The following is a 6,673-nucleotide window of genomic DNA, read 5'->3' on the forward strand; positions in this document are numbered from 1 at the left end:
CAATGTGAACATTTGCAATATCACAGCTGCAAGAGTCAAAATAGGTATCAGTAAGTAGTAAGTAACATGCAGTACTTAAGTGTAAGAAATATAAATAATATGAACAGAGTTAAACTGATATAAACAGTGTAAAAACAGGAAAATACATGTAATGTGAGAATATGTACAGTGAATGGATTGCACATGAACCATTTATATTCCACAGACAGATGAATATAGCATATAAACAGTTGAATATATAGCATATAGATGAATATATCACAGTGAATATTGCACAGTTAAGAGCGTAATTTTGTTTGGCCAGGGAACTTATTTGCTAAATCTTCAGTATTGTTATATAAGTGCATCTATAAACAATTTTTCATCACCGAGCGTGCGTCCCAGTCAGGGTTTAAGAAGTGATGTGTCTGCACATTCCTTAATTCTAAACCACTGGTGTCTAAATGGTAAAGAGTTAAATGAGGTATAGCCTGATGCTGCCCTAAAGGCAAGAGAAAGGCCAGCGATACCGAAGAGGTCAAAGGTCATATACACTAGGCCTGATTAAGCTTCCTGACAAAGGGGGGGAGGTAGTAGAAAAATATATTTTACCTCCTAAAAAAATGCATCCATAGGTTTTATTCATACACTACAGGCATGTGCTCTCAGACAGGGAGCCAAAGAAATGTGGATTTTAAAATGCAACCGAAACAAAGCCTGTGCAAAGTATAACAGGATGTGAAGATATTCTGTACAAAGCAACAGTGAAAACCGCACATGTGCATTAAGCCACTTGACACAGTAGAACGCGACTCAAATGACACGTCTGTCAGTTTGAGGCCTTGACTAAACCAAAATCAAAGAGTTTGTTTTTGAAGCTTGCAGTGTTAGTCCAGAAATCCTTTACACCCTGGGGGGTTAACAGCACTCTGGCCGAGACACCCCCCACGTCCCAAAACACACACAACCACACACAACCACACAACACCGTGGATTGATGTGTGACGGCTGGGGGTGGAGGCGTCCGCTGAGTAGCTCATATAAGTGGAGGGGGAGAAGTTTTTACAATAGAGTTTTTGGAGGGAAATCAAAACTCCAGCCTCCGACTTGTTCAGGGATGCGGAGGGAAAATCATCCTTCCCTCCTCCACCGCTGCATCTCCATACATATGAAACAGTTCCACTCTACTAAAACTGACAACTTCCTCCAGATGGAAACTGCTTCTTCACTGATTGTTATAAACTGCGGGCTGCAAGAAAACAAGATTGACTCTTGTTTATAATTATAATGAGCTTTGTTTTACCTCCCACATTGTCATTTCAAAGGCAATTGTTCTGCAGGAGTTTACTATGCTGAAGACTAATCAGTGTGTTTTTCTATTTAAAAGAAATCAGTGGGGATCTTCACAGAGAAGGGAACCAGCAGGGGCACCAAGGAGTGACTTTCCCCTCCCTCATGCCCCATCCCCCCCCCCCTGTCAGCTCCTCACTCATACTCCCCCGACAGGGCAACTCCCCGGTGTCCCCTCAGGTCAAACTCTCCAGGGTCACCAACCCAAGCCAACCCCCCTCCCAAACCAGCACTATCGAAAGGAGCTGTGGCAGACATATAATGAGCTATGGGCTAATTGTGTGTGTGTGTGCGTGTGCGTGTGTGTGTGTTTGTGTGTGTGGGTGTGTGTATGTATGTATGTGTGTGTCGTTCTGTGTGTTTGTTTTGAGGATGATGTTCGTGATAAGAGGTTTGTTACGGCCTCAAGCTACAGACTTTCATATGGTGTGTTTGTACTGCATTGCTCTGCATTCATTTTTTGCAAAGTCCATGACTAAACATCCAGTAGCTAGAGACCTAAAGCACATGAATGTATTTGTGACATTATGTAGCTATTTAAAAGGGATGACATTTGTTTGCTGATTGAGTTTACAAGCATGAATCCATCTCAAAGTCCCAGTTACACATTAATTCTAGGCAAGGCGAGTATATTTGTATAGCACATTCCACAGCAAGGTTAAATGCTTAACAGAAAATATAAAAGGCATCATGTTAAAATATGACAATATAAAGGAAGCATTTAAAAATAAATTAGATAGAGTTGTGGAGAATATTTGATAATGTCGTATTATGTTGTATTTAATAAATGAATAATGATTTAATAAGGCCATGGCAAGAAGGAAAGTCTACAGCAAAGAATCAGAGGAAACGTCTGACACTGACCATAAACCAACTGTTATAGTGCTTTTTCTAATCTTATCAACCAGTCACATTTACCTACTCACACATTCACACAGCGCTTCTGCACACGGCACTATCACACACCATTCACATCTATCAGGAGCTTTTGGGGGGTTTAGTGTCTTGTCCAAGGATTTTTCGGTGAGTATTGCAGGATCATTTCTGCCTGTGTTGTCGTCAGGAGACTGAAGGAGCCGGGTGTTGAACCACCGACCTTCTGGTTAGTGGAACTTAGTTCAACTTTTTCGGAGGGGGAGGTAGTGATCTGCTCTGTAGTAGTGAAAAAGAAAAATTATCGAAGAGTCAACGGCATGAGGAGAGAGAATATAGGGGAAGACACACAGCAAAGGGTCGGGTCAGAACCAAACCCGCTGCAGGAGGACTGACATTGGGCACCCATGCCACAAGTTAATCCTGCGGGCACCCATGTCCCACCAGCTCTCATCTCCCAGTGAGTATTCCCCACAATAACTGCTGGTTTTCAGTCCTTCGTGGGCATTTTTGAGAACACCAAGTGGTGACTAATATGAACACAGAGGATTTCTGTGTCTGGATACTGTTGATCGCTAGATTTGGATTGAGATCAACGTATGACATGTTTAGTTTGGATGATTGTGATGACTCTCCTCCCCGATTTCCCATAATCCACTTTATTTTTATTCTGTGATTCATTAGTAAAGATGACGACAGTGAACTTTCTTCACTAGTGTTAACACAAACCATCCATTCTGACATTCCAAGGGTGCCGTGTCTCCAGGTTTTTTCTGTCTGCCGACCTCGAATGGAACAAATACTCTTCGCTTTTCTCTCCCCACAACAATCCGGCTATTTGTTGTCATGTAAAGTTGCTGAAAGCAGCTTGTCTTGAGCCGAGAAGTGTGTAGTCGGCAAAACCTAAATTGGACGTTAATCAGATCAGTGTTTGACAAATGACCAGTGACAAGCACTGGACCTTGGAGGATGGGCGGGTTTGCCCGGGGTCAAGGCTGGGGGTCAGAGGTTGGCTTTTCAGAACCGCTCAATCGGAGGGCCATTAAATCCCATCTTTGTGTGATTTCTCAGTGAGGCGCAGCGGTTCCATCGGATGCCCCTGATCTATGCTCTGTGTACCCAGTTAAAGCCAGGTCTGTATGTCCTGAGCTCCAGCGGTGACGGAATGAAGAGGATGACGTGACACCTTCACCACTGGATCATACGCAGTCAGGGGACAAATCGGTGTCCTTAATGCTTCATGGAGTAAGTTGGAGAAACATATTCTGGGAAACAGCAAATTTAAAATAATTCACAAGTGGTTGAATGAGGTGTGTTTGTCCAAACAGATTCCACTAAAGCTATTTCTAAGTTTTCATTTTTCTACACCAGCTCTCAGAATTAACATTTGAATGCAACATTTTTTCCAACTATCCTCTCATAATATCATGTCTGCAATGCGATCTTCATTAGTCATATGACTGAGAAAGGCCTATTTAACGTTTTTTTTACTTTGCATCTCCTCAGTGTGTGTTATCTCATGTGTAAAGTATGTCGTCTCTGGGGCGCCTTGTCTGTAGCTTTGTTTTCCTACGCCTGCCGTCCAAATTTCCATCACAAACATCTCACCCTGAGTGACCCTTTGCTTTCTGTCTGTGGAGAGGCCCTGATTAGCCGGCATACATGTGCAGATAGGCCCAAAAACCTTGAGCTTGGACCCTGTGTGTGTGTGTGTGTGTGTGTGTGTGTGTGTGTGTGTGTGTGTATGGTGTGTGTGAGTGTGTGTAGAGTATGTCATAGAGAGGAAAAGTCTATGCACTCATGCATATGTGTGCATGCATGAATGTGCAAGGCGATTCAGGACTCCGTGCTCTAGTTATTCAGCAAGTTCCCCTTGTTCCCACCTTCTCCTTTGCTCTCTCGCTCATCTGCAGGACGACACAGTTCACTGCAGAAAGAAACAACCTCCATTGAAGAGCCACTCAGTCAGAGGACAGACCCGGTTTTGTTTCTCCTCCTTTTTTCCCTTCTATCAGCTTCCTCTGTTCACCAGTCACCGGGTCAGATGAAGGAAATGAAGGCAAACAACCAAACGGAGCAGGGAAATAAATATTTATTGCCTCTGGTATGTTTTGTAGAGCTCCTTATGGACATAAAAACTAAATCTACCGGTCACTACCACAACCCTGACACAAAAGCATGAAACGAAATGATTAAAAGTAGACTGAGTATCTCCTCCAAGGCCCTAAAAGTCCCCTTCACCAGATCCAGATTTCTATTTCCTGCCTGATTTTTTTCATCAGGATGCATGACTTAATCTCTGAAAGATAAAGGAAAAAGTTAAATTAAGGGATTTTTTTTTCCAGACAGATCCGCACCTAGAATTTAATCCCCGACCCAAACCGCATCCTCCCACCAAGTTTCATGGTAATCCATCGAACAGGTTTCTGTAATCCTGTTAATTTGCCAAAACCTGCTGATAGAAACATAGCCTCCTTAGCGGAGGTAATAAATATAGCTGAATGATAATTAATTGCACTGTGGGATATAAAACACAATATTAAACTCCTAGAAAACCACGGCAAAACTCTTTTAGCATTTAACCCACCTGTTGTATACATTCAAATACACCTGTTATCATGAGAACATCCAAACCCGCACACCACTATACCCCAAGGGGTAGGTGATATGATACTACTGAAGTAGGAGGTGTGGGTGTGGGTGTGTGGGTGGGTCAGAGAAGCTGGGGGGTTGGGGGCTCTCTCAATGGTGGAGCCAAGGAGACACCAAGTTTTGGCGGTCCCCTCAAGGGTTTCTCCCACCGAGACAAAGGCCACCTCATTTGCAACAGATGCATCCGTTTTTTAAATAGACAGGTTCCACTGATGGGCCGCAGGACACTGAGATGCAGGTGCTGAGGGAGTGAAGGCATTTCCCCCCAAAAAAACACACAAAAAAACAGATCAAAAGGGGACTCAGGGACGAGCTGCAGGTCACCAAGGAGACTGAATGGAGTTGGTGAGAGATGGTTGGACATGAAAGACGCTGTGGGGTTTTGGATTTGGTGCGTGTGCAATTATGGTCCCACTGAGTCTATTCACAGAGTTTAATTGTCATCTGGGGGCCGAGATGTAAAGATTCTTGGATTACAGCTAAGGCTGGAGGAATGATCATTAAACCGCTTGTTATTTCCCCTCGAGAATCATCGTTGTGCAACTTTTGCAAATAAAAATCATTGCAATTGTCGTGGTTCATGCAGCCGTCCCAAATCCTCGAAAATGCCTCAAGCGATGACTCCATACCCTTACTTTTAATGGTTAAAGCTCAGCTCCATCTTTGGTTACATCATCCAGCTTTGAAACCGTAACACGTTATTAACTTTATCGCTGGAAACTTAATACGTGGAGACATTTAGGAGCGTAAGTCTGACCACCGGCCAGATTTCAGATCCACACCATAACAGCTGAGATTCAGCACCTGTTAAGCTCTTTGTAATTTCAATGATATGATGTGAAATGCGAGATGTAAAAAAAACATGATCAGGCTCATTATTCTGCTGAGTGAGCAGAGGGGAGGAAGGAGGAGGGGCTGGGGATGGACAGGGAGTTTTTTGTGCATGGGGGTTATAGCCAAGGGGGTCATAGTATAGGCATGTGTCTATTGTGCGAGGGGGCCATTGTATTGGGGGTTTAAAGTTTAAAGTCTGTGTGTGTGTGTGTGTAGGCAGACTAATTGTATTCTGCACAGCCAAGGATGGACAAGGCTGACCAAACTCAATTGATGGAGCGGAATGCAGTGCAGAGGTGGAGGAGGACGAAGGAGGAAGAGGAGGAGATCGAGTGCAGTCGGGCAACAAAAGAAAAAAAAGACCATCCCTTGTTTTTCTTTTTGACTTTGAAACATTTACAAGCATGAGTTTCTAATGTGTCTCCTTTAAAATGTGACTTGTGCATTTTTGTTTTCAACGTAAGAGAAGCAAGAGAGACTTAGGTTTAGTAGATATCAGCAGAGAGAACTTACATATCGCGCCATTAAAGGATCATTTTGCTAAATAATTAGGCAAGGTGAAATTGATAACAAGCTTGACTTGGTTAAGCTGGGTTTAAAAAGGGAAAAGCTTTTAAAAAAAAAAAAATTTCAATACTTTTTAGGTTTTCATACTTTTGGACAGAGTCAGAAAAGCTTCTTCCCCTATTTCAAGTGTTAATGCTAAGCTGAGCTAACCAGCTGCTAATTCAAGTTATATTTGTTTTCTGTCTGTAAATGAACAGTATTTATGTGATTAATTTAATAGATGTATTTGGGTTTTAATTATTTAATTGTAATTTATTTTCTGAAAAATAGATTTTTCTGTTAAATGAGTTTCCATTTCCTCAATAATGCTAATAAAAATGATAAAATTATTATCTTTTATTAATCCTGGAAACAGGGAGATCCCAGGATCATTTAATTTAGGACCTCCCTCCATCTTAATACTTCTTGATAAATAAAT

At 42.3% G+C, this 6,673-nt stretch overlaps 1 long non-coding RNA gene across 1 annotated transcript; it reads left to right on the plus strand.

Moving 5' to 3' along the window:
• Positions 1-2,270: 2,270 nt before the first annotated feature.
• On the plus strand, positions 2,271-6,276 carry LOC128427240 (uncharacterized). The gene is made up of 3 exons (XR_008333325.1): positions 2,271-2,352; positions 3,274-3,447; positions 5,905-6,276. It is a non-coding gene; the product is annotated as an uncharacterized LOC128427240 (long non-coding RNA).
• Positions 6,277-6,673: the final 397 nt, after the last annotated feature.

Source organism: Pleuronectes platessa, chromosome 21 (genome assembly GCF_947347685.1).
Source record: "Pleuronectes platessa chromosome 21, fPlePla1.1, whole genome shotgun sequence".
Lineage (NCBI taxonomy): Eukaryota > Metazoa > Chordata > Actinopteri > Pleuronectiformes > Pleuronectidae > Pleuronectes > Pleuronectes platessa.